This window comes from Lactuca virosa, chromosome 9 (genome assembly GCF_052849685.1).
Source record: "Lactuca virosa cultivar CGN04683 chromosome 9, Lactuca_virosa_CGN04683_v6, whole genome shotgun sequence".
Taxonomy (NCBI): domain Eukaryota; kingdom Viridiplantae; phylum Streptophyta; class Magnoliopsida; order Asterales; family Asteraceae; genus Lactuca; species Lactuca virosa.
In genome coordinates, this window is record NC_136434.1 from 154,372,239 (window position 1) to 154,385,786 (window position 13,548).

Sequence of the window (13,548 nt, forward strand, 5' to 3'; positions counted from 1 at the left end):
TTCTTACCGGAATCTGTCTTGTAGCTTATAAACTTAAACTACCACAAAAACTTAATAACATTCATCGCACCTCTCACATATCTAATCTAAATAGGTGTCTATCCGATGAAACACTTGTTATTTCACACAAGGAAATCAAGTTAAATAAAAGTCTACACTTTGTAAAAGAACCAATGAAAATCATGGATAGGGAAATCAAAAGAACCAAGCAAAGTCTTATCCCGATAGTGAAGGTTCGCTGGATTGCAAACCGGGGACCTGAATTCACTTGGGAAAGGGAAGATTAGATAAAACAAAAATATCCACATCTTTCCCCTAGTCCATGAGTATCACTTTTAGACTTAATTTCAGGACGAAATTCCCTCTAACGGGGGGATAATGTGACACTAATCAAATTTAGGTCAAAAATAAATTGATCAATAATCGTGATTGGGATGAACCAAGTGGTAGAGATTGTAACAAGGTTTCCAAAAATATAAAGAACACTGAAATTCGAGTTATAACGAAGAAGTTATGACCAATCGAAGATCCGCAACAAAACCGGCAAAACACTGTTCAGTGTAAAAAGTGAATTTTCGATAAAAGGCTTTTTAGCCTTAACAATCTAAATAAAGTTGTAGAATATGTTAAACCGAGAACTTTCATAAAAAGAACGTAAAAATCTGACTTTGTATGAAGAAGTTATGATTTTTGTAAGTTTCGGTTTAGTAGTAGACAGCTAAAAATTTAAAATATAAATCGATCGATATTTAGCCATCACAACTTAAACGAGAATCGAAGGTCTCGTCAAAAGTAGTACAACGATAAAAAGACAGATGAAAACGGACGTCAGATGAAGAAGTTATGAATTTTTAACGGATTTCCTGTCCCGGTCTGTTAAAAATAATAATATTAAAAATAAATCAAAATTAGCCGACGAAGTCTAAACGAAAGTGGTAGAGTATAATATTACCTACGCGTGCATATAAAGAACGTCGAAAACGGAGCTCGTATGCGAAAGTTATGAATTTCACAAGTTTTTGGCACGAAAATCGAAAAATGTTGAAAACCGGGAAAAATCGCATGGACACCCTTCGGCCACGTCACCTCGCATGCGAGGCCTCCCCGTGGCGGACACATGTTCGCTGCTGATTGGACCGAAGTACTCGTGGCAGCTCCTGATTGGACCGAAGTTCGGTCCTCTCCTGGTCCGACGCGCATCTGAGAACCGCCTACAACTTTGCTTCTCCTTCTGACGCGTGGCTGCTGACTCCCCTTGCCCTTGCCACCTGTCCGAACCGAAGCCACCTTTCTGATGACTCATCCCCTCGGCCGAACTCCTTGCACCCCTATATAAAGGGTGCGAGACTTCTCGGATTTTTGATGTTTTTCACCCCAAATTTCACCATTTTTCACCTTTTCACCCCCTAAACTTCCTTACAACTCCCCAAGGCCCCAGTATCGTATCTAAAACCCGAAGCAAGCCCCGAAGCCTCGGAATTCTCGAGAAGCTAACCTCTTTCTAGTTGATGTGCTGCCCGCGTAAAGCCCGGTTTTTAATCAAAAACTCGCGGTTTCTTCGAGAAAGATCATCTATAGAAACAGAACACTGCCTTACTTCGAGTATAATTCCTTAGATCATCTATATAACATATAGGACCTTTAGTGGTTAATTCTATAATTCCTTAGTTTTTACATCAAAGTTATACATAAGTAATATCCGATTGACCGTGAAATGTGTGACTTCCGCCTTACTTCTTGTTCCTTGTTTGGTTGTGGGCTTAGGGCAGATACACCCATTTAACTGTCTATTTGATATTAGGTTATATATAATTAGTATAAACTATGTAATTGCAGAGGGAACTATTGAGGTTATCAGTTTATCACCTCAGGAAATTTAGGATTTTCTGGGGGAACCAGTGAATTTTTCCAAGAACTTAGAGCATACTTTATAAAACTAGAATACTTATGAACTCACCAGCTTAAATGCTGATCTACTCTTCAAAATAACTTGTATTCTCAGGAATCCAGTAGACAGGTACACTCCCGAAGCTTTTGAGAAGACTACCTAGTACCGTACCACGCCTCATGTCTTCTACTGTACCTACTTTGGTGTTTGAATATGTAATGTTTAAACACTTATGTAAAACTTATACTTATTAATCCAATGGTTGTTTGCACTTTGATTACTATATTGCATGTGTTGTGATACTTACCTGAAGTCGTCCGCCCCCGAACGTTTCCGCCGTTCTGGTTTGGGGGTGTGACAGTTAGTGCTGCGGTTTAGTGATTTTTGGGGCATTGGTTTGAGGAAGTGACTTAGAGGATTCGGGAGGATTGGTGAGCAAAGTATTGATAGGTGTGGAAGGTAGTATTTTGCCCGTACTATTGAAAGCATAGGATCCATACTCGAATCGGTGAGAGTCTTGGAGAATAAAAAAAGATTATGAGAAGAGTATTCTTGGGCATGTTTTGATCGTTGGCTTGTTATATTTCAGCTTGGAGACGAGCACTCAGGGAGGTGATTCAAGCTCTTGTTCTGGTTCTGGTTCTGGTTCAGGTTCCTACTCAGGTGCAGGTACTAATCCGATTAGCGAGTAGTTGCGGGAGTTTATCTCATAAGAGATTTCTTGCAGTATTTCGGAGATCGTGAATGAGCGCTTGGGCGCGCTCCGTGCTGTAATTATTGCTGTTGTTGGACCTCATACTCTTTCTTTCTGGGAGTTCCATGCTTTTGGAGCTCATGCGTTCCATGCAGAGAGGGACCCCATTGTCAGTAAGAGGTGGTTAGCGGATATGGATAACGCGTTTAGGGCGATTTTCTTCCCCGAGAAAGCAAAGTGCAGATATGCTTCCTGCCTATTGAAGGACAGGGCACATGATTGGTAGGAAGAGGTTGGTAGCGAGTTGGGTGATGGTTTTATTGATACTATGCCACGGGATTACTTCTCGACCACGTTACGAGTTGAGTTTGCTCTGGCGATTGAGGTGCAGCAGTTGGCGCGAGAGTTTCTGCATCTCCGCCAGACTACTGAGACTGTGGCGGAGTCACTGCCAAATTTGGGGAGAGGGCTTTATTGGTACCGTAGTATGAAACACATAAGTAAATGAAGAAGGTGAGGTATCACGATATGTTGTGGGATTACATCAGGGAGTTTGTGAGTATTTCAAGGTGCGATACCCTGAATGATATGGTTTCTAGATCCCGAGAGCGAGAGATTGACTTGGAGCACCTCGGGAAGACGGGATCAGATCAAGTGGATATAGTAGAGGGTCCCAGGAAGAGACCCAAGACTTCGTATTAGCGTTTGATGGGCCGGGAGGGCCGGGGTCAGTGCAGCACGTGCGGGAAACTACACGATGGATTTTGTTGTTCCAAGGGTTTGGGTTGCTTCAAGTGTGGTCGGGTGGGTCACGTCACCAGGGATTGTCCTCAAGGGGCAAGCCTGTTATGTTTTCACTGTGATCAGGCAGGCCACAAGAAGGTCGACTATCCGATGTTTAGGGGAGTAGCAGTGAGTGCGCCTGCTCCAGCTGCTTTGAGGATCACCGATGGACTAGAGGGTAGGGAAGGATCCCCAGTGGAGAGGATTCGGGTTTTGTAGCATTAGACAGGGGAGGTTAAGACTGTAGCAGGCGATGTTGCATGTATGTATCTTTTGCTTTCCTTTTGGGTTTTATCAGTATTTTGTTGCTTGGGATCTTGCATCGTATTCGGTAAGCGTATATTTGGATTCATTTCTCTACTTATGTTTGGAATATATTCTCAAGAAATGTTAAATGCCAATTGCATGCCATGTGTTATTAGTGGTAAGTAAAGGGTTTCTTCTCTTGTAGCGGGTTGCGAGTGTTCGGTGTTATCTTGATTTATAGCTGAGATCAGTTCAGGGGCATTGTGTGGAAGTTTTATGGTCAAGATTCAGCGGGATAGTTATCCAGCATCGCCTGGATTCGGTGATTTTAGAAATTGTGCTTGGATTGGCTTTTGGGGGTACTGAGGGAAGTGGTATGTTGTTGAGGTTTTGGTTGGAGCATCTGTTCTATGGACTTCAATATTTGAGTGAGATATCATTTCAAAGAATCTGGGGTTATCTGTTTTGCGACGATTCGGGAAGTGTTCATCTGGTCTTCGGCGGTTTCGTGGTCTTTTTGGAATGGTTAGTAGTGGAAAACTAACATTGATAAGCGCAGGTTGTCAGCAGATCGGTCATTAGAGGGTAAGAAGGATTGGAAATCCTTCAATTATCATTTGCTGTGAGAACCTAGCCAAATTAAAGTGGGGGAGAATCGATTAGGTTTTCAGGAATAGGAGCGGTTGTGAAACTAGGATGAGTTTCGCATCCCCTTTCGGGAGGAAGGCCGCCCCAGTGGCTGTTTGGATTGAGGATTGTGTGAGTTGGGAGTTCGGGAACCTTCCCAACATTGGGTTTGCGTCTTCTTGGTGGCTGATAGCAGGCCTTGGGGGACCTAGGTTGGGTTTCCAATCATGTTTAGAGTTCGGTTGGTGAGTTTGGTTAGAGTGTGTTTTAATCTGGAAGGTGTTAGGATAGATAGATTAGTGGTAAGGAATCGGGCGGCGGTTGTGGTAGCGTAGAAGTGTTATAAGACTGTGGGGTGGCCCATAGCATTCACCAGTGGTCAATTAGTGTGGGAGTGTTGTAGGACTGCGGGGTGGCCCGTAGCATTCACGAGTTAGCAGTTAGTGTGAAAGTGTTGTAAGACTGCAGGGTGGCCCGTAGCATTCACTAGTAGTCAGTTAGTGTGGGAATTATTGTAAGACTGTGGGGTGGCCCGTAGCTCCCTATGAGTTTTAGGCAAATCTATGATTTTCTCACATGTTTCTTTACATGGTTTAGGCCAGGGTGGGTCTTTTAGCAAAGCTGTGGGAGGGCCACAGCAGGTTTGGAATCATGAATTGGTAGCTCGTCGGAGAGCAGATGTGAGGTAAGACGACAGTTGGTTCTGTAGTGTTCAGTTTAACATCGGGTTTGGTGTTGAGATGATTCGGGTAATAACTGCTGGTCGGGGTTTCCTTTCGAAATTCGCATGGGGCGGCTAGATGAATGCCTTTTCGCTCAGCAACCGCGCAGGATTCTGGTACTTCAGATAGTTGGACGACTAGTTGGGTCCAGGGAGGTCTCGGCTGGTTTTGCAAAGCAGCTAAGGATCAGCGTGATGCTTCGTGCAGTAGTAGTGATTTGGGATTCTTGTGTGTGAGGTAACATGTTCATTGGGAAGTGCCAAGTCACTTACAGTTTGGATTAAATAATCTCAGACTAAGCGATTTGACCCTGTTGCGCAGCTATCATTTGAGTTTAACCATTGCAGGGATGAATCTTCTACTCGAAGTATTAAATGAGTCTTCTGGCGAGTGAATGTCATCTGCAGCTGCTTATGGTCAGTGGCTTTGTTTTCGTAGGGTGTATCAAGATAATCAAGGCTGGAAGTGTTATGTTTGGTCTGTTATTCGATGAGAATTTGGCATGGAGTTGTTTCAGCATAGACAGTCTGTCGGAGAGTCAGCCCATAACTATTATTGGTATGTACTTGATTTGATTATGAGCATGGTCCTTTTGGGTTGCATTCACTCATGCAACTTCATAAGATGACAAGTGGAGAGTTAGAGTAGGATTTATTATGTGAATAATAAATTGGTACTCAGAATGATTTTATTAAAATATTATATGATTAAGATATTATTTGGAAATCATATTATTAATTATTAATTAATCAAAAATTAATCTAGTATTAATTTTGGGATTAAAGGAACTGATTAATAATGGAGGGACTGATTATGTAAATCAGTAATAATTGTAGTTTTGGGCTAATGAACCTTACTGATAAGAGGTGGACGAAAATCTATGGAAAGCCCACAAAATTTTCTTACAAGGGCTTTTCATATGGGGGTCCATGGATTGCTTAAGGCCTAAGCAAGAGAATTAGGGTTTCCACCTGAAAACCCTAATAGCCTCAACTATATAAACCCTCATAACATAAGGATTTTTGGCTCCCTATGAGTTTTAGAGAACCCTAGCCGATTTTCCATCCGTCTCCAAGTCTTCCTTTGCATTGAGTGTATGTGACTCCATTAGAGGTACAACACTTAGGGCACTAAGCTTTCAAAGGTCAAGGTGTTCTTGTTATTGCTACATGACAAGTGATGTAATGTTCCAAACCCTATTTGACACATGGATTTCGAAATTATGTATGCTAGTATTAGGGTTTATGCTTTGGATGATTATTTGCATGTATAACTTGAGAAAAACTTAGATCCAAAGTAATTAGCGTTGCATGTACACCATAGGAATGTTGTTATGCTCAAAACACATCAGTGGTATCAGAGCCTAGGTCGTTTTTCGGTTATATGTGATGCTAATATGAATTGTTCAAAGCTGGAAAATTTTCGTTTTTGCTTCCTACAGAATGACCACAAGGTGGTAAAAGTCACCACGAGGTGGTGTCAGGTCTGATGGATTATTTTCAGATTTTTGGCCTAAATTAGATTTGGATAATTACCAAAAGTTGTTTTATTAATTAAAATTCAAAATTTAAGATATGATAGTTGATATCCTCATCTAATTGAAGGATAGTTGTCAAATTTTAAGATAATTACAAGATTATATGATATATTAGTTATTTGTAAAATTTGATTTGAATTATCTTACCATATAAAATAGATTAGGTCAAATTTTTGATAAAGATAAAATTTTATAATTAATTTAACTGGTTTTCAAATTTGATCCAAATGTTTTGAAAAGTTTCAAATTTTTCCGTCAAGTTTTGGAATTTAAAATTTGATTAAAAGTTTTAATTTTGAAATATTAAATTCTTAAACCCTAGTAATTTGAAAAGTTTCAAAAGTACGCCTCTTGGTTTTGTAATTTTAAATTTAATTAAATAGCTTTAATTTTGAAATCTTAAATTTAGAACCTTGATAGTTTGAATAGTTCAAATTACACCCTTATGGTTTTATTAAATTAATTATGTGTTTAATGAAAAGAGAGAATTAATAAATCCATAATGACATGGTTTATGTTTAATTAAATTAAAAGTCTAATTTATTAAAAGAATAAACCATTATTATTTTAAATGTATAAAATACACCCTTATACTATATAAAATTAAAAGTCTAATATATTATATATGTATAAGTAAACAGTCAGTCTTACCGTTAGTAGGCCTCATTCACGAAGCTGGTCTATAAGGGGTGTTTAAGGAAGCGGTCTGTAAAATGACCGCCATTGGGTATCCACTCTTATCCACCGCACCCTTGACCAGTGGAGGGTCATTAGTCGAACGGGTAGAATAGGACACAAACTCTCATAAATAAGTATAATGAAATACGAAGTAACTAAACGTGTTTATAAATTCCCAATCTTAGTTACTTAGGAAAAATGCGAATTTGGTGCCAATCCATGAAATTTCACATTACACCTTGTTGGTCGTTAGTGGAGCGTGTGTGGTTAACTGGCACACTAATATGGGACTAATGAAGGATGGGAATGGGTAGCTCGTAGATTATCATAGATCATTGGAGCGTGTGTGGTTAACCGACACATTGATTAGGTGATAAACATCTTAGAGAGTACGAAGCTAATTTGCATGGTTATTCACACCTTGTTTGTGATCCTCGACATCCCAATCACAAACTTGAAGGGCATAATCGAGATTAAACATGTCTTTGAAAAGTTCAATGAATCTCAAAAGATCTAGGAGTTACATTTAAAACTAAATTCGTTTAAAAATTTCGTTTTTTGTGGTGGAGTTGGTAAATCGTCATTTACCTACCGACAAATAATTCACAATTGGATTACGGCATCCCTTTTCCGAATTGTAAATTATTTTGTTGGGTCCTAGCCTTAATGTTTCATTTGGGTGTTACATTAAGGACTTAAATCAACTAACTTGAATTTCTCCCTTTTGCAGATGTCTAGTTTGACAACTATCGTCTTCCCGAATCTCTTGGAAAATGCTTTCCATTCAAAGATGATATTCTACATGTCAATGAAGGTAAAAGATCATTCCCTTCTTCATGCAAAGGTGGAACTGGAAATCATACTTCTTTTCCTCCACCTCCTCCAATAATTCTCCCTAACCCACTTGTTCGTCTACTTGAAAAGTTCAAGGTCAGTCAAGCCCTATTGGCAAGAAACACCAAGATGGAAGGTCTGTGTGTGCACACGTCTTGGAGATGAAGTCACATATTGATAGACTAGGGATGTTGGGTGTCGTTTTCCCAAGGAAGTTGGATGTTGACTTGGTTCTTCAATCACTTCCTGAGTTGTATAGTCAGTTCGTTAAGGACTACTATATGGCAGACCACGACGTAACCCTTATTGATCTAACCTATTTGCTTATTGTTGTTGAATCAACAATGGTTTGGCACACTGGTAAAGCAAATTTGTCTGCAAGATCAATCTCCCAAACTCCCATGGACATTGACAATGGCCACATTGGAAGTGCAGAAAAGTTTTCTCTTCCCAATGGAAAGGGATCGGCCAGTGTCAAACCGTTTGACCAAATGGTAAAGAGAAAGGTTGAGTCTGAAATAGTCCCATCTATCATTCTAAAAGAGTCTGTTTGTTTCTATTGCCAAGAGAAGGGGCATTGGATGCGAAGCTGCCATATTTACCTGAAAGATCGCAAGGATGGAAAAGTCAAAATGTATGACTCTGCTTCAAGTAAGTTCACTATCTAACTCTATTAAGTTCGTAGTTATATATTATTAATACATGATATGATTAGATTGCATTTAGATGTTTTTTAGGATCGAAGAAAAGAAAGCAAGCTTAAAGGAAAAGTAAGTTGATTCTGATCGTGAAGAGATGGATTTTGATCGCATGGTTCGATGATCAGATTTTTGAGCTGCTACTTAAGAGTTATGATGGATTTCTTAGGAATATTATAACATAGTTTTCATATGTATTTGCATTGTAAGGACAAGTTTTTCTTCAATTTTATAAATAAAGAAAAATTTGATTTTATCTTAATTTATTTATATTTCCTTGCAATGGCATTTGTGAAAATTGGTGTTTATATATTTTTAGCAATATTGAAAATGGATTTGATTCTTAGTAATATCGTTTGTGGTAGTGTCAGAAATTTACCAAATAAGGAAAGATTATCATCACCCAAGTTTCAATTGGACAGAAACTTCGAATCATACGACTTGTATTGTGTGATGAATGAGAACCTTCATCTTTGGTAAATTAGGACTAATTCCTTGTTCAAATGTAGATGTGAGTCAAGTGAAGGACTGAAGGATCTGGTACACATTTATGTGCACTGGTCAAATCTGCCACAGAGAACGATAATAATATTCTTCATGATTTACTAAAACTTTAGTAAATATGGTGATGTTTACAAGAGTTAGTGTGATTCTGAATCGTTGAAAAAGTTTCAACGTATAGTTGAACGAATAGGAAGAATCAATTAGGCAGAAAGATATAAGTTTCTCCAATCTGAAAGGAAAGGAGAGTAGATTAGTATCGTATTTTATGATCATCCTAATGATTATGGAACCATGTCACAATCGATCCTGTAAGGACACCTTAGTACATTTGTATGGCTAAGAAGAGGAATCGGGAATTGTTGAAATGGTTGAATCAAAAAGGGTGAGTCATACTTCGTTTCGAAATTGTATCTTAGAGTCATACTCCAAGATTGCGCCTTGAGTGACATATCTAAAGTAGGTTTATAACACCTCATGAAATGAGGAGTAAAAATGTTTCTTACTCTTGCATATTTTGGATTGGTAGTTGTGACGTCTTAGATAAGACAAAGACCAACTAAGACCAATTATATGAAGTGTTTTTCTTGATAAGAATTCGTACTAACACTTGAATATTTTTTTGACGAGGAACGTTTCTTTACAGAGAATAGATGGACCATATTGACATAATTATGAATAGATGAGATTATATTAGGAATTAATTGTCATATGGCAAATATGGAAATGTTTCCATAATTGGGGTTTGGATGTTAAGAATCTATGTGTAGGTTAGAAACTTTTATGCAAGAAGGATGTTCAAATGAATGTACTTTGAATGTGAGACTTCGTATCTATGGAATTGTCTTGTAACAATCTCCAGTAGAATACTTTGTAACACATTCTAATAGTGGAATAATTTGTTATTCTTACACTTATGATAAGGATTTGGAATTGTGAAATGAGCATCATTAGAAATGTGTTCAATTGATCTATTTCACAAAGTAAGGAACATAGGTAAACATAGTGTGCATGCTTGGAGCATGGGATAACTATTGTTTTAATTCAAGTATTAAGTTGATTATACGAAACATTATACAATGAATAATGTGTAATCATTATGGTGATTAAATAAAAGGTGTTTTATTTATACTTAAAAGTTTTTATACCATATTGGATTCGATTATTCTTGTCTTTCACTTTGCATATTTTGACTTCCTAAATAATACGATAATTTAAACTATCCATAGTCAATCATACGTTGGAAGTAAGTATTGAGGCAAGACTTTCATGAATTGGCTTGTAGATTGTCTAAAGTGTTTAGACATAGCAAAAGTTTGCGGCAACGTTCACGAGTGCTCATGAAATAAGATTTGAGTATTGGATTAAACCCACGCTCACATGAATCACTTCATCGATTTTATCACCAGTGATTGTGAGACAATAATATCTTTTATTCTTGAAATGGATACATATGAGTTGTTTTATATGAGTCGGTTGTGCATTGATAATAGGTAAACGCATCAGTAACTTGATGTTATAAAACGTATTGTTGCGTGTGATTTGATGGGTAAATAGTACAAGAATATGAATCGAAGTTTATCCATTCCTTTTACCCTAAGAGGGATAAAAGCGATATCTGTGGGCCCTTCAATGATTTAGTGATGACAACCCTAAGCGCTTGGCCAAACATGGACTAAGTTGATGTGTTCATATGTAGTCTATTATCAGTCGTCATAAATCGGAAGTCGGGAAACAATACATGGAAAGAGAGAATTATTATAATCCATGTCTCATGTCCATACGATATCCAGAATAGAGGAATTTTTGATCCCTTATCTAAAGGATGTGTTACTGATAAGATCAGAGTTCGACATCGGCTTTTGAAAGCTACGATTGCTGATCAGATTCTGAAGTCGTACTTGCAATAATAGTTATTAGACTTATCCAAGTGGGACACTGTTGGATTAGGTGTCTAAGCCCATAACTATTTTTGGTATGTACTTGATTTGATTATGAGCATGGTCCTTTTGGGTTGCCTTCACTCATGCAACTTTATATGATTAATATATTATTTGGAAATCATATTATTAATTAGTAATTAATCAGAAATTAATCTAGTATTAATTTTGGGATTAAAGGAACTGATTAATAATGGAGGGACTGATTATTTAAATCAGTAATAATTGTAGTTTTGGGCTAATGAACCTTACTGTTAAGAGGTGGACGAAAATCTATGGAAAGCCCGTAGAATTTTTGTCCAAGGGCTTTTCATATGGGGGTCCATGGATTGCTTAAGGCCTAAGCAAGGGAATTAGGGTTTCCACCTGAAAACCCTAATAGCCTCAACTATATAAACCCTCCTAACATAAGGATTTTCGGCTACCTATGAGTTTTAGAGAACCCTAGCCGATGTTCCTTCTCATTCCAAGTCTTCCTTTGCATTGAGTGTTTGTGACTCCATTAGAGCTGCAACACTTGGGGCACTAAGCTTTCAAAGGTTAAGGTGTTCTTGTTATTTCTACAAAACAAGTGAGGTAATGTTACAAATCCTATTTTACATATGGATTTCAAAATTATGTATCCTAGTATTAGGGTTTATGCTTTGGATGATTATTTGCATGTATAACTTGAGAAACATTTAGGTCCAAAGTAATTGGGGTTGCATGTACACCATAGGAATCTTGTTATGCTCAGAACCCACCAGTTTGGAATCAGGAATTGGTAGCTCGTCGGAGAGCGGATATGAGGTAAGACGACAGTTGGTTCTGTAGCTTTCAGTTCAACATCGGGTTTGGTGTTGAGATGATTCGGGTAATTATTGATATTCGGGGTTTCCTTTCGAAAGTCGCATGGGGCGATTGGATGAGTGCCTTTTGGCTCAGCAACCAAACAGGGGTCTGGTACTTTAGATAGTTGGCAGACTAGTTGGGACCAGGGAGGTCTCGGCTGCTTTTGGAAAGCAGGAACGGATCATCGTGATGCTTCGGGAAGTAGTAGTGATTTGGGATTCTTGTGTGTGAGGTAACATGTTGATTGGGAAGTTCTAGGTCACTTGCAGTTTGGATTAAATAATCTCAGACTAAGTGATTTAACCCTGTTGCGCACCTCTCATTTGAGTCTAACCATTGCAGGGATGGATCTTCTACTCGAAGTATTAACTGAGTCTTCTGGTAAGTGAATGTGTTCTGCAGTTGCTTATGGTCAGTGGCTTTGTTTTTGTAGGTTGCATCAAGATAATCAAGGCTGGAAGTGTTATGTTTGGTCTGTTATTCGATTAGATTTTGGCATGGAGTTGTTTCAGCGTGGACAGTCTGTCAGAGAGTTAGCCCAAGGTAGATATCAGGTTTCGGAAATGTAGAAGTGGTTTTTTGCAGGGACAAAGGGATGGAGTTTTGGTTTGGGTTCGGTTGTCTTGGAAGGTCGTTCTATGCACATAATTTTCGGTTACATTCTCGGTTATTTGGTATGGTCTGAGTGTTAGTAAGGAGTGATTTCGAGGACGAAATCTAATTTATGTGTGGGATAATTGTAACACCCGATTTCGGATTGCTTCTTTATTCGTTGCTACGGCCCAATCCTCAGTGGTAATGAGGCCTAGGACCTTGGGAAAGGAAGAATTTGCCTCTTCTCGGGTGCAGGTGTTATGGTCTAAATGATACAAGTGTTCGATTGCGTCTTCGGAGGTCAAGGGTATAATAGTAAGACAAAGAAGTTTGAGCCAAGTTAAATTTAGGGTTTTAGGGTTTCAATGAGTACACGGGGAGTACTCATTAAGACCACGGTACGTAGAAGGTTAAATGGTCGCGGGTGGTTTGTGAGTACATCGGGCGTACTAAGGGGTATGCGGGGTGTACTCCCTTCAGATCAAAACCCTAATTTCGGGGTTCCTACCCTATATAAACAACATTACACCACCCCTTTGGTTATTTTAAGTCGGCCACCACCTCTTTTTCGATACATAAAACCCTAGAGTGCCTTCGGTGAGGCTTGGAGCTTGAAAGAAGGTTCTTGGTGGTTTGTGAAAGAGAAGAAGAATGTGGAAGACTCAACCTCTGGAGAAGAGCTTTTGGATCCAGGTTCTCCATCTCATTTGCAAGCCTTAGGAGGTATAAATTCTATATCTTGGCTACTCATTGAATAGATCTACTCTTGGGTTGGTTTACGGCCATTTTAGTCCCTTTTTCTTGGCCTTTGTGAGCTAGGGTTGTTTAAGGAGCTCAATATAGTAGATCTATACATTTTAAGGGTCCCTTATTCATAAAATTGCAAGCATTGTGGAGTTTTTGAGTTAATGGATGTGTTAAGAGCATCCATTAAGCTCTTTTGAGCTCTAGAGCCCCATTAAGCCATGCATGCTA